This window comes from Astyanax mexicanus, chromosome 8, assembly GCF_023375975.1.
Source record: "Astyanax mexicanus isolate ESR-SI-001 chromosome 8, AstMex3_surface, whole genome shotgun sequence".
Lineage (NCBI taxonomy): Eukaryota > Metazoa > Chordata > Actinopteri > Characiformes > Acestrorhamphidae > Astyanax > Astyanax mexicanus.
Window position 1 is genome coordinate 24,820,740 of NC_064415.1, and position 23,179 is coordinate 24,843,918.

Consider the following 23,179-nt stretch of genomic DNA (forward strand, 5'->3'; position numbering starts at 1 on the left):
TAAGTTATTTAATTTTTGTAAGATATTTACAGGCATGTGCCCAAAATAAGAGAAAAAAAAAACATGAATGAGCCACTTCCTGAATGTATGTGATTCAACTTTAAGTATCAGAATTTTGGTATCACTATTCAGAAAATGATCTAGGCTCTTATGGGTTAAGAACTTGATACATTAACACAGAATTCAGCTGAGGTGTGTACAGTATAACTGTGTGTATTTTGAATGTCTTACAATCATTTTTTTTAACTGGGTATACTGTATCTGTTTTTTTTTTTTTAAATGGTGTCAGCACCGTGTGGATTCTCCTGTGAGGTCTGATTCTGATGGATATGTGGAATATTTTCTCTCTAGAAAATAGAAAGAAAGATAAATTCTTCTTTTTTCATGAGGATGTGGGATTTCCATCAAGAGCAAATGATTAAAACATCAAAAGAAGCTTTAAGCTGCTGTGACTGAAGTAACCACTTTGGCCATGTTCTTCACTGATATCCGTCCTAAATCACAGACTTCCAAACGTCTCCATCCAGGAACATTCTGACATTCTCTCTCGCCCGCAGTCTGGAACGGTGTCTCCGGCTGCGTGCCCTGGAATGTCCTCCGAGCCGCACTTCAAAGATGGAAAAATACTAATAAAGCAAACAAATGGAGTTTTATTTCATTTCTCTGGGACTTCTATTGCAGGGGATGGAGGAGCACGGTAGTTTTTGGAACTTGGAAGGTGCTCATAAGCCAATGAACCAATCGCGTATACAACACGTTGAACACGTATTTAAGTAACAAAACCTTATTAGATTTGACTCTTGATTCAGACTCTAATATAATACCTCCCTGTGCACCTCCATTGATGTCATTTAGGAAAAATGTCAGAATAAAGTTAATTGGTGGAAATGGCAAGCTGGAGGCCCTGGATAGATGGAGGAATGCAACACCATGAGGGCTTGAATAAATCTTGTGGATTTTTGGTTGAGTTGGAGAAAGGGATTCTGCCGCTAGGAAGGAAAGAATGAGAGAAAATGATGGAGGGAGGAGGAGTAACAGGAGGGGGTAACATGATTACTGCTGGCTCTGGACATGGGGGATGTAAACTGAGAGGGATCTGCCGTCTCAGAACATGGCTATCTGATGTAGCTGTAGTGGATTGACCCTGTTGTACTCCCTTTGAGTGGTCAGATTACAGCGTGCTGTAGTAAAAGAATAATGGCTTGAGGCAATTCCCATACTGTCAATATTGCTTTATGTTACACCTTTACAAACTCAACTGCCTAAAAAAAAAGTTATTTATCGTAGTGTGAGAAACCTTTCTAAAATATTAAATTCAGTTAACAACAAGCAACATTTTTTTTTCAGTTAATTCATGTGCTTTATACTGTTTTAGATGAAAAATGGTTCAAATTATTACATGGTAAATGAAGTTTCTTTCTGCTGCACTTGTGGTCTGTATGGGAAAAAAACACACTTGCAAAATCAGGAGCCCTCAAGTCTTGGGAATCACAAGAGTCAGTCTCACGTTATGACAAGAGAGTGAGAGGCAGGCTGGGTTAGGGTTAGCAGGCTGGTTGCCAGCAGCTCTAAAATCATGATGGCGGTAGCAGTACACATGTAGGTTTATCCTGATGGAGAAGAGCTTTAGCATCACAGCCTGCTTGGAGGAAAATGCAGCTGATTGACATCCCTCTAGAAGATGATGGGAAAGAGCAGCATCTTCCCACCTGGAGAAGGCAAAGGCCAATTTTGCTCTCTCGGGGCTCCCGGCAGCTGATGGCAAGCCGCATAACCGGGATTTGAAACAGCAATCTTCTGATCATAGTGGCAGTGGATTACTGAATCACTCTTTGTCCATTTCCTTAGTGTTTCTATACCCGCTTCGGTACCACTTTAAAATAAGACTACCTTTATAAAGGGTTTATAAATGGTTAACAATTAGTTTATTAATGGTTGCTAATTAGGTTGTAAATGCCTTAAAAAAACATTAATAATCAGTTATAACACATAATTAGAAAGGGCAACAATATAGATGGCTGTGGGTTTACTATTTGACAAACAACAGGTCATTGTTGCCCTTTCTACATATGTGTTATAACCGATTATTAATGATTTTTAGGCATTTACATCCTAATTAGTAACCATTAATAAACTAATTGTAAAGCATTTATAAACCCTTTATAAAGGTAGTCTTATTTTAAAGTGGTACCTCAGCTTCTCCTATGTTCCTTTCCTTTCAAGTTCCTGTTGGAAATGTAATGGTCTTATTGGATATTGCAATAGATGTAGGAAATGCAGAATGATGGGAGGAGGCTGTTCAAAGTCCGTTCTGAAGAGTAAAGGGTTGAGAGTTCAGCAGTTCACATGTGTTCTTTAAAGTGATAATCTTTAAATGATGCTAAGTGAGAGTGTGGGTGGATCAGTGCAGACTCTTTCTGAGGGCTGGATATATCTCACACTCCTGTGGATGATGTGCGCTTTTGATATTTTGGCTGTTGTATATCATGTATGTCTTCACTTCACAAGCAGAAGCTTAATACAAAAAGACAAAACCTCATATCTTCAAATTCTTAAGGAATGTTGAAGAAGGAAGAAACACACTCATAGCCTCTTAAGCTCTAGGAATCTTTTATTACATCCTTTGAGATTTGAAGCAAAGAATAATGTTAAAAGTCTCATTAGAAAGAGAATGAGAAAATGAACTCATAATTGCCAAGACGACATCCTGTATACAGATAGTGTCAAGCAGGTGAACAATATGTCTAGTACTGGATCATTTCTAATTAGAGTCTCTGTCAGTGGTAACAGTAGTAAGTTTAGGGACTGTCTGTAAATGGCTAAATCTCATCACAAGTTTGAGTAGCACATTTCTTTTGTCAACTAACAACGTAGCAAAAAAAAAAAAAAAATATTTTACTGTTTATGAACCAGTAGATGAACAAGTGATGCTTCAACCTTATTGACCAACCAATAGAACTGCTCCTGAAACTGGAGGAGGTAACGTCAGCCCCATTGTAATAAAGAGCAAATGTCATTTCTTATTTGTGTTATTTTCTGCTAATTTATTGACTTTTAAAGCTCGATTGTTTCAGTTGTTGGCAGAAATAAACCCATGCTTAATCCATCTCGATCTCTCTTGACATAGGAGATTGATACTGAAAGAAAGGGTCAGCATGTAGGGACTGTGGAGAGAGTTACGAATAAAATGCGTATCGGATGGATGTATATGAATAAAGGACTTGTTGGATTGTTGAATCTAAATGAAGTCACTTTTGTAGGTAAAATTATGTGTTTTTAACTACCTGTTTAAAAGAAAATACACCAGAAAGCACCAAGTGGTAAGCGGGTAAGCGCTGCCACAATGTTTGGGAGATCGCTGGTTTGAATCCTGGGCATGCAGCTTGCTATCAGCTGCTGGAGTCCTGAGAGAGAGCACAATTGGTCTTGCTCTCTCAAGGGTGGGTAGATGGAGCTTTTTCCTCTCATAACTCAAAAGGGTGATGTCGATCAGCACAAGGCTGCGTCTGTGAGCTGATGTATCAGAACTGAATAGCTGTGCTTTCCTCCAAGTGCGCTGTGATGCTACTCAGTAATGCTGCCTCAGCAGCAGTTCCAAAAGAGGCAGTGGATGACTTCACATGTATCAGAGGAGGCATGTGCTAGTCTTCACCCTCCTGGTGTTGTGACATCACTAGTAATAGGAGGATATACAGCTGACTGTATAATAGCAGGGGAATGGACGGGAAAAAGAAGAAATTAAAAAGTAATTTAAAAATGCTTAAAAAATACAAATTAAGACACATTTTTCTTTTTGGACAATAGTAGCATGCAGGTGGCTCCATATGAGTCTAGCTGGTCTAGAGGGAAGGTAAGCAGCAGCATCAAAACAAGGTCAATCTTATGTCAGCATCATACTGGAGATGATGAACTGTATGTTTACATCTTTGAAATAATCCAATTGCAGAAGTAAGAAAAAAAAAACATGCATATGCTTTATTGTACAATATACAGCTAAAAATAGTGTCATTTGAAGCATTTATTTGCAGAAATGAGAAATGGCTAAAATAACAAAAAAAAAGATGCAGAGCTTTAAGACCTCAAATAAAAAGCTCATATTCATAAAATTTTAAGAGTTCAGAAATCAATATTTGGTGGAATAACCCTGTTTTGTAATCACAGTTTTCCTGCATCTTGGCATGTTCTCCTCCACCAGTCTTACACACTGCTTTTGGATAACTTCATGCCTTTACTCCTGGTGCAAGGATTCAAGCAGTTCAGCTTGGTTTGATGGCTTGTGATCATCCATCATCCTCTTAATTATATTACAGAGGTTTTCAATTTGGTAAAATCAGAGAAACTCATCATTTTACTGGCCTGATATTCATGGATGTAGATGGTAGCTGATATGTTTAAGTTGAGTAAATGATACATTGCTGTAGTGCTGATTGTGTGGAGGACAAAAACTGGAGCGCTCTCCAAGGTGCTGATCTCCTTCACATCAGCTATCATCCTCTCTAAACAGCCATCAAACCCGGTTCTGGCGCTCCATCCCTCCCACAGCTCAGCGGTGGAGAGTGTGACTGCTGTTATTAAAGCTGTGATTATGCTGGAACTGCATTTCAGCTGTTTATATTCAGAGTGAAACAGTGACGGATTCTCCGCCCCGGACTCTGACTAAACAGGAAATCCAAAAAGAGTACTCTTTGACCGTTGGAGATCATTATATACAGATATAAAGCTCATGTGTGTAGAGGAACAGCAGCGCTGCAGCTGAAGGGCAGTTTGTCACTGACAGCAGAAGCTTTCCGCTGAGTCTGAACCATGTGTGTTGTGACTGCCCCGGCTGCGGCGGCCATCTTGGAGCAGCGTGGGTGTAATATGGACACTTTGCTTTTAATGTTCCCTTGCGCCATTGAGCACAAGTGCGAATCATGACACCACCGGCGCACACACACACACATACACACACACACACACACACACACACTGCCTTCCTCAGACTCCCTGAAAGATTATTCTTTCCCCTTTTTCCTCCCCTTCCCGAACCTGTTTGCACAGCTGTATGAAACGTGTGTAGTCTGCTGACACCGCTGCAGCTCTCCGAAAGAGAGAGAGAGAAAGAGAGAGAGAGAGAATGATGAGGAAAAAGAAGAAGAAAAAAAAAGAAAAAGTCTTCTTGACAATTATTTCTTAGTTAGCACAGAAGCCATGCTCTTGTTTAAAAAAACACACAACTACAATCTTGAAATACAACTATATATATATAGGCAGTTCATATAATACTAAATATTATAGGCTACATTGATATATTATGTGCAGCTCTGGACAAAATAAAAGACCACCTAAAAATGCTGAGTTTCTTTGATTTTACCAAATTAAAAACCTCTGGAATATAATCAAGAGGAAGATGGATGATCACAAGCCATCAAAATAAGCTGAACTGCCTGATTTTTTGCACCAGGAGTGGCATAAAGTTATCCAAAAGCAGTGTGTAAGACTGATGGAGGAGAACATGCCAAGATGCATTAAAACTTTATGAATAGGAACTTGTTGCTCTGCATCTTTTTTGTTATTTTAACAATTTCTCATTTTCTGCAAATAAATGCTCTAAAAAACATAATTTTGTGAACAATGTTCATTTTACTCAATCGTTTACCTATAATTAGCAAAATCAGATAATCTGATTCAGTGGTCTCTTAATTGTTTTTAATTTTGTATTTATATATAGAACCAGTCAATTCACCTTCTAATTTAATGTTTTTATTTTTTTCATACATTGTAAATTAATACTGAAATCATCCAGACTATGAAGGAACACATAAGGAAAAGTGTTAAACAAGCTAAAATACTCTGTGAAGCATTTAGGTGGCTCTTTTTTATAAATTGCAGTTTGTGGTTTCTGAGGCTGGTAACTCTGAGGAACTTATCCTGTGCAACAGAGGTAACTCTTGTTCTTCCTTTCCTGTGGCGGACCTGGTGAGAGCCAGTTTTATCATAACATTAGATGGTCTATGTGGCTGAACTTGAGGAAACCTTTAAAGTTCTTAAACTTTTCTTTACTTTGTTGAGTAGTTCTGGCTATATTATGGATTAGAACGTTACTCAAATAGAGCTATTCACTGTATACCAACCAACTCTACCTCTTCACAACCTCACAACTGATGCTCTCAAACACAATAAGCGAGTGAGAATTTTAAGTAATTAACTCTTGACAAGTTCAACACAGGTGACACTACCTCATAAAGCTGACTGAGAAAACCCAGCCAAGATGTCTTTATCTAAGCAAGAGATGCTACTTTGAAGAATCTAAAATATAAAACATATTCTGGTTTGTTTAACACTTTTTGTTTACTAAATAATTCCATATGTGTTCTTCACAGTTTGGATGACTGAACAATGAATTTTAGGTGTCTCCAAATTTTCAAATGGTACGTAAATTAAATGAAGAAGTAGCTGAAGAAATAAAAAAACTTGGTGAGTAGTTGTGATATTGTTAGGTTCTTGTTTTGCTGTACATGTAATAACTCTGTAATTAACTCTTTGCCTCACTGACTATATAAGGTCATCTTATTGCATGTGCTTTCCTCTCTGACTCATGCTGTGCTGTTGGTACTATCCTTTGCAAGATTCAGTATGGGAGCAGGTCATTTACAGTGATAATCCACATTAAATACATAATAAATATTATGTACATAAATATTCAGACTTCATGAGATGAATTATCTTTATACACCATCAGAAACCTTCATTCTCCACACTCTAAAAAACAGAGGTACAATATGAGTACTTTTTTGTACTCAAAGGTACACTCATTATAATTGTACCCTCAAAGGTACAATATTGGTCTTTACAGGGTCTGATTTGTTCCCTCTGAAGTACAAAGTAATTTCTAACAGCAATAAGTACAAATTTGTACCATTTAACCAGCCAAAGTGTACATTCAGTATTCTGTATCACTGTATTAATAAACAATATATATTTTAATTGCACATTTTTTATTTGAAAGCCAGACAATTTTGGATCATCAATTTTTTGAGCCATATTCAGTTGATGATAATCTTTATAATCCTTACTGGCACAAAAACCATGGGTACAAAAAAGGACTTTCACTGAAAGGTACTTTTTTTGTACCTCAGTATAAGGTACATCCCCAGCAACAAGCTTTGTACTCTTTTAAGTACAAACCTGTACTTACTTTTCTTAGTGTGCATGCTGGGATGTCTGATATGTTGTATTACCATGTGTTACACATGCATTATACACTAAATCTATATGTGTAGCACTCAATAAATATTCCTCATATCTGGGAGTTCTCCATTGCAGTGTGTTGAAATGGACAAACAGAAATTATCCAAATTTATAAAGTAAAAAAATGTTCTATTAAACAGTTCCATTCAAATTGTAAAAATCATTTTTTGTTTTTCCTGTCAAGTTGCCATTTGCAGAAACAAGGTTTTTGTATGACATACATACACAGCATAGCTAAGAGTATCGAACGTGAAAAACAAACAATCTAATACAAACTTACAAACTATTACTATTTTGTAGTCGGATTGTATTAGTAATTTAAAATATGCTTATAAAATTGATAAATAAAATTGACCCCAAGTAACAAGCATTTGGTTCACCCCACCAGAGCTGTGCAAAATTCAGAATTTCAAAATTTCATTTGAATTTGAGTCAAATCGACCCTACAGGATGCTGGATTGAATTTGAATTGGAATTGCAGTGGAATTGAACTCATTGCGACACAGATACATTTGTTCTTATCATACATCAGTGAAAATATGATCATTTTAACAAAATCTTCCTTCCTAATGGAAGTACAGACATTAACAGTAAACATACATTTCCTTAATGTTGAATAATAGCCATTTTGGATAAAGCAAGGTATTCTGGGACACAAAGTGCTGTCCTATCATTTGTCACAATGTAAAAAATGATTACAATTTGTAAATAGTCTGTTTTAATGTTAATTTGTGATCATACAATAATATCTGTATGGAATTCATGTTAAGATAATTTTGTAATTTGTAAATAAACCTTAATTACGTAATTATGAATTCCTTTGAATTGAATAAAATTTGTATTCAATTCAGCATTGCAATTCTACTTCCTGTTTATAGTCTCAATTCAAGAACTGAATTGAAATGTAGGGGTCATTTCCAATTCAAATCTAAAGTTTGTACACCTTGCACCCCACCCTTTATAATGATCAGAGCCTGGGTTTGTGTGATTGTAAATAACTGCCTGGTGGTGTTGCAAAGATGAACACACTTTTCTTAAACTTTAATCACTATACTTAGTTACATTTTATTGTGACTGTCAGGCTGTCAAAACCTTGTATCTCTATTTTTTGTTACCTACAACAGATGCCTTTTACATTGTGATGGGATTCATAAAAATTCACAGGGTCGTTTCAAGGCATATGGGAGCTCCAAACAAAACAGTTTCATATTTTGCTGGCTGTAGGAATCACGAACCTGGTTGGCTGGCTACTGTCAGCAAGTAGTGGGAGGGGCTTCCTTTAAAAGGATTCCAAAATCAGCGTTGTTGTACTTTATTGTATTTTATTGACCATCTCAGGATTTAAAGGGGCCTTACAGAGTTTGCCATTGCTTTACTTTAAAATTTGTAGTTGTCTGGGGGCCCCAGGCTAGCCAGAGGCCTGAGCAAATTGATTGGTTTGCTTGCCTTGTTGCAACGGGGCTGGGGATGATCTATGTATGACCTTGTATCCTGATATTGTGTGAAAATAAACCGGTGTGAGTGTGTGTGTGTGTGTGTACTGATGTTTGGAGTGTAATGTAGAAAAGTGCTTGATGGAACCTTCAGCCTTCAGCCTCAGCCATGCAAATACACAAGTACACGGAGAGATTTCATCAATCACCTTGTGGACCTCACTGATTTATGAGCTAAAAGTGTGTTTGGGTGTGTGTGAGTGTGTGTGTGTTTAGGAACATTTTGGTTAGTATTTAGATGATACACACAGGATGTGTGCGTGAGTGGGTCAAGAGACTGTATCTGTTTGTTTGCTCACGTATGAGTGTGTGGGTGTGAACTGCATATCCACATCCGTGTGTGTGTAAGTGTGTGTGTGAGTAAGTGTGTGTGTGTGTGTGTGTATGTGTGTGTGTGTGTTCATGTGTAGCTGAACCAAAGTGCAGAAGAAAAATGTTTCTGCAGCAGCACAGAGAGCCAGTGTTACTCTCCAGCCACGCAGAACTCATAACAATCAAGCTGCAATAATTCATAATAATTATGACATTTCTGCCTGTCCTTAGCCAATCCCCTCAGCGGCAGGCAGTTCCCGCTCCCCCTGTGTGTATGTGTGTGTGTATGTATAAGTGAACTTGTGTGTGTGTGTGTGTGTGTGTGTGTTTATGGCACTCTGTAATAAAATCTCTTGGTGGGTGTGGGTGGCCCACAGTTGAACTCCACGTCTTCTCTCTGGCCGTGGCGCTGGACGTATCATAATAATCACCTTCATCAGTGTTAACTGTAATAACTCTCACAAGCTCCTGTCCAAGCCCAACACTGACTACCTCACACACACACAGAAGCCCCGCTGTGAGGCACACACACACACATATATATACACACAGGTAGACAGAGCAGCTAAAACCCATACTCAAGTAAATGTATTCTTGCGTTTATAGTATATTACCATATTTTTCGGACTATAATCACACTTAAAATTTTCCCAAAAATCGTCAGTGCGCCTTATAATCTGGTGCGCCTTATGTATGAATTCTACCAGTCAGGTATTAAGGAGCAGTAAATTAAAGGTAAAGCAGTAAGCAGGTACGAAGTGCTGCGTTTCAGTGAAGTTTCTCCAGCACTAAGGCTGGGTGCAGCAGCATTAGCCTTAGTTGCTAACCACAGTGCTAGCTCCTTTGCTGTTCAGAGGCAAGTATATCTGTCACGGTTGACCCAGGCAGAGAGACGAGGAGATGGACGCAAGTGCAGGTAGGGCGAAATAAATAATTTAATAAATAAATAACAAATAAACAAAGAAACAAGGAACAAGTAAACACGTAACAAAGATAAACGACTAACCAATAACCAAAACAAACCAGTAACAAGAGAAACAAGAGAACAGAAACTAAACCAACAAGAGATAATAATAAGAAAATAAATAGGGAATATATACAAGGGAAAACAACAAGAAGTAAAACTAGACAAGGAATATATATATATATACAAGGGAAGAACAAGGAACTAAACACTAAACAGGGGACTGGGGAAACGAGGAAGAAACAAGAAACTAGAAAACTAAACAAGAAATAGACTAGGGCTATGAAACACGGAATAAATACAGAGAGACAAAACAACAGGGGTTAGTGCAAAGACCGACGAGGGACAAGTGGCACAGGGGATCTATATAAGGAAACAGGAAACACACTAAAATCGGAAACACCTGGGGAAGGGGCGGAGCTACAAATTAGACAAATGGTGGAAAACTACTGACAAGAGACACAGAGGAGCACAGGTCACGTGGGGGGAAAAAAACACAGAGACATGAGACAGGGCCAGGACGTGACAATATCGGACTTTAGTCTGCGTGTTTGCCGTGTTAAAACAAGCTTAGTGGGACAAATCGCTAGCTAATTTGTTTCCAGAACACTCAGGGTTCCTCAGACTAGCTCTATTAGCCAGTGTTTTCGTCCCGCTAGAGCTGCGGTTAGCGGCTAATGCTAATGCTGCTGCACCCAGCCTTAGTGCTGAAGAAACTTAAAACTCACCATTAGACATAATATTGGAAATTTAAGCTGTACAAAAATGTACATAAACGGAAGCGCTCCACTCACCCAAATAAACGGTTTTCAGGAGAGAAATCTGTGTAGATTAACATCCAGCGCTTATTTGACATTCCCCCAGCTTTCCCATTAGAAGTGAAACATGGCAACACCCTTGCTCACTTTGATGTAGGAATCCTTACTAGTGTCGCTTAATGTGCCTTATAATCCGGTGCGCCTTATGTATTAAAATGGACCAGAAAATAGATGTTTATTCATAGTGTGCCTTATAATCCAATGTGCCTCATATTCCAAAAAATATGCTAACTTAAGTAAATGTAGCTTTTTACTGACTTTACTGATGCTCGGCGCACTTGCATGACTAAGATAGGTATGAACATCTGACAGCTGACTGTTGTCAGGGTTTTAATCAGTCAGTTGTGCACCTGTGTTTTTCTGCTTCCATGATAGCAACACGCCATAAATTTACCTGAACACACCACACTTTCAGACTACTGTGCCCATTGGTGTAGATATATTCATAAACTCTATTTCCACTATTTTTACAGTGCAGGTGCAAGGAGATAATAGACTATTGGCGTGGGTAAGATAGCAATAAGCATTTGTCACGCCTGGCACTGAAAGTGCATCTGTCTCCCTTTCACCTTTCTCTTTAGTCTCCGGACTACATTACCCAGAACGCCACACACCATGACTACACACTCATTCCCTATTGGCTCCTGTTTACCGATATTGACCCTGCTTGCTCTGACTACTCTCTGTGTATCCCCTTGTTACAATAAAGCCTTTTTAATGCGTTTGGGCTTGCCTAAGAACTGCCTGGATATGACAGCATTATGACGTGCCTTATGCAGAGTGTAAGATACGACCTTATGACCTACACCCTCCGCTTTACTGCAGTGATTGGACAGAGATATCATTGATGCCACGCCCCTTTTATTGGAGCTGAACGTAGCTGTTGTTTAGAAATGGTCTTTCACCTTTATTAGACCAGCAACTGTGACTCCCTATGACTGCTCCCTGTGAGAGTACTCTACTGCTCTCACTCTCTCACACATATATACATACACACACACACACACACACATTCCAGGCCGTGCCATGTTTACCCATTCCTTCCCAATAAAATAATCACAGCACATGAGCGTGGTGGTAGAGGGGAGAAGGGAGAGAGAAAACTGTGAAGTGACTGTTTTGCCTGCTAACCGCACATGCATGCAGGCACACACACACACACACACACTTACACCAGCCAGCTTCTGGGACCTGGGTCCCGTTCAAGGTCACTATTGTCCTCCTTCCAGGAAGCTCTTTTCTTCTTCTCTCTGTTGTTTTTATGAGCTTGTGTTTTTCGGCACAGAGGGCAAAAACCACAACATAGCAACGCTACTACATCATACCACTGCAGCGGAGGCTTGAAATTAGAGCCGGGGTTCATACGGCCACCGCACAGCACTGCCAGAGACTGCTCACCAGTACGTAAGGAAGTAAGTTCACAAGTAAGTAAGTAAAGTTCACACAGCGCCTGTAAATGGAACGCATGTGGAGAGCTGGATGTGAACACATATACACACATATATTAAACAAAATGTTGCAGAATTGTAGGGTTGTTTAACCCCTTAGACTCTGCATATAAGCCCACATTCAGTTCTTCACGCTCATAAATACATTGCTGCTTTACCTTGTAAGTTTAATATTAAAGACATTAAAGCTATACAGGAACATATGCAGACTTATTAAAACAAAAAAAAGTGTTAAACAAACCAGAATGTACTTAGTTTTATACTTTAAATTATTCTAAGGACCAATTTTAGCTTTAAGGACAGATCTGCACATTCCTGGCATTTTCTTCGTGAGGAAGAGTCACCTGGAATAGCTTTCTCAGAGTCCTGAGGGAGTTCCTGGAGATGCTGAACAATTATACAACAGTTAGTTCCGACCCTTAAAAATCTGATAAAATTGAATAAAATGAATAAAATTTAGAGTTTTCAGAGGTAAAATTAGTTTTATCTTTTTTCTATTTGGAAGGCTCTGCCTCTGCTTTCCTTTTTTTTTGGGAAAAAAAGTCTTTATTTGACAAAAAATGACAGTTATAATATCACAAAAAATTGCACAATATCAAAAACATTTCATATCATATTACAATAATTATTAATATTGCCTCCGCCATGATCTGCTTTCTCTCACTCACTGAACAAATCCCATCCGGGAGGGGGGAAAAACACTGCCCGCCCACACTAAAAACTGATTGGCTGTATCACAGACTCTTTGCAGAGAACAGGCCAATCAGAACCCTCTCTGTTTTCTCTCTCTCCTTCCCACATGTGATTAGAGAAAAAAAGTCTGTCGCCTGTGTGCGCGTTTGGGGCACTCCTTCTGAATCGAAGTGAGATTATATGTGACTCGCGGGCATCAGGGAGCCACTACCGAAATGTGGGAGACTCCCGCAGCTTCAGGGAGACTTGGTTTGTCTGTGATATTTGTGATAACAGCACGGCCTTCTCATACTAAATATGTATCACTCCACATAAATATACACCAAAATATATTTGAATTAATGCCTCCAGCAGCAGCAGAAGCGCTAGCTTAGCACAGGCTAGCACTCAGCCAAGGCACACACGTGGTAAAAAGAAAGAAAGCCAGAACAGTAACCAGACAGGCTAGGCTAAGCTAAGCTAACGCTGAGCTAAAGCAAGTTACGCTAACCTAACCACAGTCCTGCAGGTGCAGTTAGCTTGCCAGCTAGCTAACCAACATCCCCCAGCAAACAGGCAGAAATGCTCATAAACACGCAGCTTTCACATGACTCACATAACTCTGTGGAGCAGGAGAGGAGAGTTTCAGCATTATTTCACGGTCCTAACGTTCACTAACCCCCTTTATCCCCAATTTTGATTTCAAGCTAATGTGTAAACCATAAGCCATTTTGTAGTTACAGTTCACTAGCTGTGGAACTACTTTTTGGGACAGTCTGTATTAAATGCATGCAAAATGCAAAAGCATGTTCTTTCTAAATTTGAATTTTTCTTTCTAAACTTTTATTTTCTTGATTCATTTAGTTAAAAAAAAAAAACACATCACAGCCATTATGTTATACGAGATAAAACACTACCTCTCGTGTTCTATTCTTAAATAGCTGCTGCTTTTCCTTCAAGCTGTGAAACTCCAGCTCATCCCAAATCACCTCAAATCACCACCTCAGTTGATCAGGTTTAGATCAGGGGATTGTGGAGGACAAACCCTTTTTTAACTGTTTACTACGTGATTCTATATGTGTACCTTAATTGTTTTAATGGCTTTAATATTAATCTACAAAATTTAGAAAATAAATTCAATAAAGAAATAAAGAAAAACTTTGAATGAGAAGGTTTTCCAAACTTTTGACTGGTACTGTAAGTTCACAAGCCTTAAAATAGAACCCTGTGGGACTCCACAAGATACATAACCCAAATTGTTACCAACTAATTCTGAAAGTTTCTGGAGTAGGATTAAAACTAAACTCAATAATAAACCTAAGATTTAAGTGAGGATATTGCAGACTTATAAAATGTCAAATTAATCTAATTAAATCTTTTCATGCTCCGCCCATAAGCTCAAGGTAAAAAGTGATTTGGACTACAAAGACTATAGAGATAATGCTGCCTTTACGCTAATATTAGATCCTGCTCCGAATCTATCTAAAACCCCACTGCTAAAGAAGAAAAAGACCCAACCTCATTTTAAAGGACCAATATGTATCACATTTTTTGGTAACTTATAAAATAATCCGGATGTGTCATCAAATATTAAGGAAACATGTATATAAACTTAATCAAGTATATCAATCTCAGATTCTCTTGACAGCAGTGCTTTAGTCAGTTTGTTCTTCTTTGAATTGTCCATTATGGAGCACAGCACTATTTGTCTTTTAGCTTTTAATCCTGCTGACTGCCCATTCCCTAGTCCTATTTCCACACTACAAGTTGCCAGATATGGACCTAAAGCATGCCGTAACAATAGAAGCAAACAAGCAAACTGGGCAATAAGTATAGTCAGTGTGTTTGATAGAGGGAGATATCTCGGAGCCCAGAAGGACTACAAGACCAATGATAAGCTGGCTAATGTTCTCCTAAACAGCAGCAAGCATTGAGCTTCAGCTTAGGTTAACTACTACTCAAAAAGCTACTACTTTTTTGGGATAAGATTATTTGTTATCTAGGACTGCAACCCTGAGAAATGGTTTAATGTTTTTGAATCTAGTGTGTGATATACTACCATAACTATACATGACTATATGTTTCAGAGTGAAGATTCAGAGTCAGGTTAACTGTGATTGGCTTATTCTTCTTAAATACACATCTGAAAGAGCGATTAGATATACTGTAGCTTGTGTTTTCCAGGTTGTAAAGATTTTTTTTTTAAAGTAAAATAATATTAAATAAATGAGTCATTAATAATAATTAACTGGTTCAGGAGGCAATATGTTAAATTATCTCAATACAGTTTGAATCGTAAAGACATCGTAAGTTACACTAACACACACAGAAACAAACACAAATGGCAAAAAGCTCTAATCCCACACGACTTTAACTCAATTTGTGGAAGAACTGTACATAATTGTAAATAATGAGACTACATTAGCAGTCTTGGACCAAAATAATGTTGCCAGTTAACACCTTATAAAAAACATTCTTTTCCTTTTCCGGCTTCTTTAAAGCGCAGACCATAATATAACAGCAGAAACTCATACTGGAAATTCAATACGCAGATCGTAGAACAGATTGAGCAGAAAAGTGGAGAGCCGACTAGATTACGTTTCAAACCGGACGCAAATAATGGAGGCAGTATACAGTGTGTGTGTGTGTGTGTGTGTGTGTGTGTTCTGAATGATTCTGTTCCTAGGAGAGTCCTGATGAGTCAGAACAGAGGGGTATAAAGTGACTGAAACCCGATGCCCAAATGTGTTCTGCCCTGTGCTGTGGGCCACCGCCGCTTATCCCACTGACCCGGGATTGACTCTCTCTCTGCAGGGGTCATCTGGGGAAGCGGTTAATGGCGGTCTTATGGCCGCGCAGTCAGGACAGATGTATTGAGTAGACTTACCGAGGGAATTGTTGGTGAAGGACTGCTAGTCTTTCTTTACACTGCAAGAGGGTAACAAACAAGCTCAACTTACCCCTGCTGATATACAAGATCCTATAATTAATGTCTCATACTGAATGCACGATTTAGCAATTTTACACTTAATGTCTTTGTAATTCATTTGTGCTATATTGTAAATAACAGGATTACATTACTTTACTTTATTCCACTACAAATTACAGATTACCTGAATTAATTTTCCTTTTAAAGCAGCACTAGGTAGGATTTCCTTGATTTTTGATCTTTTTAAAGAAGTAAAATTACAGCTTAAAACTCACTGCAGCACTGCATTCAGATGTAATAGGAGGAATAGCGGTGCTCTCGTGTCTGTGCCGGAGCTCCTCTGAGCTCAAACCAGACTCTAAGTTTTCCGAGGCGGCCGCGACCAACGCTCGTGAGAACTGCGACCTGCTTTCCGACCTTTAGTTCTAACAGTTCTACTGGTTCATTCTTTACAAACTAACATACAGACACTCTGGCAGAAGCTGGAAAGAGACCGAATATGTCTGTGAAAGCCAGAAAACAAGAAAGAGAAACTAATCCACCTGAAACATTTATTACACTCTACAACTGTAGGGGGAGCCCACGAGCACAAAATCTCAATCCTACCTAGTGGAGCTTTAAAGCAAAGTATTCAAATAAAGAAATACGCTATTTTTATTATACTCTTATTTAAATTGTGGAGAGCAGAGGCTATGAGGAAAAGGAGGAAGAAGAAGGAGCGTGCTAGGCTAGCATTCTTTAGAGATCCATTTAGGTTTGTTAAGAGTCTGTTTAGTAAGGTGAACTCAGGAAAGCTAAAGGTGGGAAAGAAAGAGCTAGAGGAGAATTTTTAGAATGTCTACGCAGAGGAGGAAAGGTCTAGTGACCTGGATCTGTCAGCAGACAAACCGTTAGTAGGTGATATTGAGAGGAAGATGAATTTTGACCCCCCTAGAAGGAGTGAGGTTCAGGGGGTGGTACAGGCTGCAAAAGCAGGCTCTGCCCCAGGGCCAAATGGGGTCCTATATAGACTATATAAGGTTATATAAGGTAAGCTAGCTTATCGCTAACAGTTGTTCTTCCCTGGTAACATTAGTACTTTAGCTAGCTCATTCCCAAGGTTGGCCGGCTTGTCGCTAAGGTTAGCTAGCTCATGGCTAGCTCACAGTAGTTCTCTTGCCGGTAACATTAGTATGTTAGCTAGCTTATTGCCAAGGTTAGCTGGCTTGTCGCTAAGGTTAGCTAGCTCATGGCTAGCTCACGTTAGTTCTCTTGCAGGTAACATTAGTATGTTAGCTAGCTCATTGCCAAGGTTAGCTGGCTTATCACTAACAGTTGTTCTTCCCTGGTAACATTAGTATCTTAGTTAGCTCATTGCCAAGGTTAGCTGGCTCGTCGCTAAGGTTAGCTAGCTTATCACTTACAGTTGTTCTTCCCCGGTAACATTATTATTTTAGCTAGCTCATTGCCAAGGTTAGCTGGCTCGTTGCTAAGGTTAGCTAGCTCATGGCTAGCTCATGTTAGTTCTCTTGCAGGTAACATTAGTGTGTTAGCTAGCTCATTGCCAAGGTTAGCTGGCTAGTCACTAGGGTTAGCTAGCTTGTCGCTAACGTTCCCAGTAACATTAGTATGTTAGACAGCTCACTTCTAATGTTAGTTATCTCGCTAGTTTGCTCTTACCTCTCCTTGTGCTTTATTTTATTCTGCTGAATGTCCAGATCAACCTACTAATGTACAGCATGGTGTTATGTATAGTATTTGCTATTGTGTGATTCTGAACAGAAATAAGGTGACCCTTTCAGCTGTCCTCCACCATATGTGTTTATATCCTGATGACGGAGGAGAATTCGGGGTCAGTTGGAGTTGCCTGGGCAGCTGTGGCCTTTGTTCGGCTGATATAAAATCAAAACTGCGCAGCCAACTTTTAGCTGCAGACGTTTGTGTTCTTTGACAGAGCTTGGGTTGACTAAGATGAATTGCCGGAGCTCGGCCACGGAACCCACCATGAAGTCTGCAGAGGAAGTCCCCGCTGGCCGATGTTAGGCCGCTGCTGATAAAATAAATGGATGGGAGCATATTGCAGCGGCCATGTACTTTATATACTGTGTTTACAGTTCGATCAAAGCACATATGAGCTAAACATAGCGAGAGCATGCTGGCTAGCTGCTTTCCTGCCTTTGCTTTATTTGTGCAGACTGTGTGTTTAAGGCCTTTGCTTGCACTCGAGGCACTGACACATTTGCAGTGTTTGGTGGACACGCGTTATATTTTAAAGAACGTTGGGAACATTCCTTGTCCTGCTCTGAACGTTTGGCTTAAAGTCGCAGTCAGAAGCACACAGGATCCCATGACACAAACGCAGAGGCGTTTAGCGTCCTTCATGTTTCACACCCTTAATGATATGCTGGATGTGTGCAGTGGGTTCCAGAACTGCTAATGGCTCTGCATCCTGACCGCTGGGTTGTGAGTTCACTTCCCTTTCGGTCTGTTTTTCCAGGGAAGGGCAGTGCTGCCCGGCTGCTCGGCTGTTTGGAAATCCGCGGTTAGGAGTGAGCCCTGAAATGTGGGCAGATGCTTCAGGTCTGCGAGTGCTGGTAAGGGATGGCACTGGGCTTTAGAAAGAGGTTCAGAGAGAAAAAAAAGAGAGAGAGAAATGGAGAGATGGATGGATGAGTAGGAGGATTCCAAACTTGTGGTTTTGGCAAATTGGCTTCTAAAGTAGAAAACAAACAGAACATTTTTGAAAGACATTTTTTGAAAGACACAGATGTCTCAAAGACTCATCAACATCAACATCGGTTACACCAGATACAAATCAATAGAAAATTACAGGAGAAGCCGATTTGGTTGTTTTCTTTTATTTTGGACTTTTTTTATTTACAAAAATGTTTTGGTGGATGGAAAAGCCACTATGCTTAACAAGCTTCAAATATTAAAGGAGAACTCCGGTGTAAAATTGTCTTGTGTGTAGTAAAACATGATAAAGAGTGTTTACCTTTGTTAAATAGCAAACCTCCGCTTCCCTACAGCTTTCAGAGATTCAGTAATTTTGTGCTTTTTGCCCAGCACTCTGTACAACGTCCGAATCGAGGCATAATTTGCCCCAATAAATCACTTTTTACACCGTTATCCAGGCTCAAAGATGCTTCACACTTTAATTAGGTTCAAAAGTGCACAAGAAGCTTATTAAAAAACACCTTTTACATCCCGTGCCACTAGCTTTCAGCTCCGAGCGCCATCATCACTGAACTGATAATGACAGGAAGCAGGCTGTGTGGAGTCTATATATATATACAATATATATGTCTGTCATTATCAGAACAGTGATGGCGGTGTTTTTTAATAAGCTTCTTGTGCACTTTTTTTAACTTATTAATGCCTCGATTTAAATGTCAGGGCTCTGCGGATTCTACCAAGGAGGTGTGGAGCTACTTTGAGCCTGGATAACGGTGGAAAAAGCGATTTATCTGGACAAATTATGCCCTGTGTCACCCAGTCTGAAGGGTGTTTGGACAAACTGTTAAAATTTCTGGATCTCGGAATGCTGTGGGAGAACGAAGGTGTGATTTACTACAACAAAAGTCCATTTTACACCAGAGTTCTCCTTTAATATTTAAATTAAAAACAGAAAGATCAAGAAATTTAATCTATTTAGACCAACAACTGCTAATATACCATTTTTTTTACAGCATTTCTTGAACACATATTATCCTTGATGCAGTTAAAGGAAAAATAGCAGGAGAGATTTCAACCAAAGAGAATAACTATTAACTATTAATTAAACATTAATACATATTTTTCTCCTATTGTTTTGTCATCTGTTTGCAACAGCAATGTGTCACGTGAAGATAAATGTAAAATGTTTTCCATCTTTTTTATTACAGACAAATTCCACCTCTTATTCATTATAAGCATTACTTCACTAATACTGCTTTAGAACATCTACTGTATCTCCTAAGAGTTAAAAGCTATTACCAATGTCATTGGCAGATTCCTTCATATCAAAGAGCTGCCTGCAAAGACACTGACTCGTCATGCGTCATGAGCGGCAAGGCAGAATAGCAGCTATCTTCAATTATCTTCAACACAATCTCAATGATTAATCTGCCTATAAATCAAAAATGATTGGTGTCACCAGGAGAAACATGACAGACAGCTTTTATCCTTGATCACTGGCAAAAATGGACATTTTACAAGCTGAGAAATTCACTTCCCTGTCCAGCTAAACACAACTCATAAACAAAGCATTAGCCTTTCCTTTGCTCTCTGCACTATAATGGATTAGGAAAGTTGTTTTTTTTTTATTTGGCATTGCTACACAACCCCAGCATGAGCTATTATTAAATAATAATAATACAATTTTACGAGTTTAGTGCTCGGTGCTAAGTAATTTCACACTCTGTTATTGAACTCTGGTGTTTGGAGTTTATGCATATGTTTCTGTTTTTAATGATCTGTTGAATTAATTTCCCATGTGAAACCTGGAAAATTATAAATACAATTTTTATGCGTTTTATGTGCCAGTGTTTTAAGTGCCATTATTCGACTTCCCTTCATACCATGTAATTGTGTTTCTGCATTTAAAGAGGAAGGCCTTCCTGCCAAAGTCTGATTTTACTGTAATATACCAGTCTGGACATCGACTGGTAGAGAGAGAGAAAGCGAGAGAGATATATAAATATAGAGAGAGAGAGACAGAGAGAGAGTCACTGTTTATTACAGCCCATAGCAATACAAGGCCTCTGGATCTAGGCCTAGGGTGTCATTTAACCAAATGCCACCCACTTCCTTTCCAGTAACTATCAATAATTTAATATTTCCTTTTCTAAATGCAAGTCCAGTTGTGAGCACATAAACTTATATACAGTATGTTTCCCAAAATATGCTTTTAACTACCTTGGACAAAATCCATACATTCAGTCAACTAGACATTTTTAAACACCACACATTTAAAATTATTAATGGAAAGAAAATGTACCATCTATAAAAAAAAAAAAAAAAAATTAAACTACCCTGTAAATAATATTTTTTTCCAATATAATACTGCTACACTGTGTACTGTATTTTAAAACCCATTCACAGTGTGTCTGATTTCTTTAGCTGTATAATCTGAGTAACCAATTAGGCTGTAAAGTAAAAAAAATCAAGACTTAGACATTGAATTTTTTTTAAAGAGAAGAACCAATACGCCTCACCTGGCGCAGGAGCAACTGGTCCTCCTACCCCTTTGTCTATCAGTGATCCTCTATCTCCAGACTTCATTTCCCAGAATGCACCACACACTGACATCACTCATTCACCTTATCACATGACACTTCACAATCCACCACAATCACCAGAATATTGATTATACCTGTTTCACTCACTATATATACCCCTTCTATCTCTACTAAAATGTATGCCTTGCCTTTTGATACTGCTTTGCCCTGTTTTGACCTGGACTGTCTCACTACCCTTGGTAGGTTTGCTGCATTACATTTTTGTATTTTGGTTTTGGATTGTCCCTTTTCATTAAAGCCTCTTTATTTTACCCACATTTGTCTCATCCCTGCCTGGTCCTAACACAACAGACCAAATATTCGATTGTTTATTTTAACAGAATATATAGCACACCAACCTAGTAGAACAAACTTAAATACTAGTGGATTCTATTGATTTCTTGTAGTTTTTAGTTATTCTAAGTCTGGTCCAAATTACTGCCAGTAAAAGGTTATTAAGTTTGGCCCCAATTTCCTCCTGAAACTCTTTTCACAGAGCCTGATGATATATTAGCAATTTTAGAGGTAACAATATAAACATGCCATCATTTCTACTGAGTTTGGTAGATAGATTACTTTTTAATTTATGTTGAAATACGGATTAAATCCTATAACTAACACTCACTTTCTAATACCCACACACACACAGACACTGTTGTTGCTTTAAGTTTGCCATGTTTCTTCTCCTCTCTGTGCATTCTCCTCATTTATCAGTTAAAATGGTGTTTATCAGTAGAAGTTTAACAGTTTGAGATGAGAGCAGACCTGTAATAGTGTTATTTTTTTCTCTATTCACTGACTGAGTTTGAAAGTAAACTAAGTCCATTCCTACTGCTAAAAAAAGATTCAATAATCTGAACCTTAAGGAGAATCTTTTCTTCTTACTTTTTCATATTTTCCATTAATAGCACACTTTGATAACCACATCACAAGAGGCCCATGGTCACTCTGGAGGAGCTGCAGAAATCCACAGCTTGTTGACTTTTTTTTTTTTTTTGAAAATCAGCATGTACTTTAATATGGTTCACAAAGATACAATAGACAATTGACATATTTATCTACTCAACTTCAGTTCCCTTAACTTACAATCATAATGTAAGGATGTTGCACAAGGAATGAAGCTTCTGCCCTCATATTTAAAGAGAGTACTTAAAATAAAACATAAAACAGCTGCTTAAATAAACATGTTAAAGCCTTGTTTGAAGGCCTAGTTTGAGATCTAATCTCATCTGCAGTGGTTTTGAGAGTTGTAAGGATGTGGATATGGTATAATTCTTGTGAAATAGAATGGAATTTATCGACCACTGGAATTCAGTATGCCACATAAAGACTTGTCAGACAGCAGTGAACTTCATGTCTCTCATCACGTCTATGTATCTGATTCAATAAACAGGAAATGAATCATTGCATTGGTGTTCCTGTTCCCATGTGGTATTCATCCAGTCAGATTGCCACACTTATTTATATACACACTATTTATATATATATATATATATATATATATATATATATATATATATATATATATATATATATTGGTGGTAATGCCTTCATTTGCCAATTCCTTGATATAAAGATGGACCAACAGGAAGTTGTCACAGACCAGCATGTTAAATATGACTAAGCTGATAAAAAAACAGTTTTATCACCTTAGATTAGAATCATTTTTAGCATTTGGAAACATTTGCCTTCTGTGATGTATTCCTCGTACACATGTAACACTGTGGTTCCCACTATCAGGCTTGCTCACAAGATAACACCTCACAACACAAACACAGTTGTGTTAAAGATTATTTAACCCCACTGCAGTAAGGTGTTTTAGAAAGTTTAACATGTACTTTTTTTTATCTTATTCACAATCAGATCAAATAAAAACTTGTATAATAGACAAATGCAACTTAAATCACAACAATATTTTTTTCTAAAATACCAACAAATGTTCTTTTTGTGATTTCCTCATTGACTCAAGTTTCTAGCAGCAATCAACAGGTATCTTATCCCTTACCTCACGGCAAAGACCTCTCTTTGACAAGCTCTTTGACATTTCTGGAATTGTGTGTTGCACCTGCCTTCTTC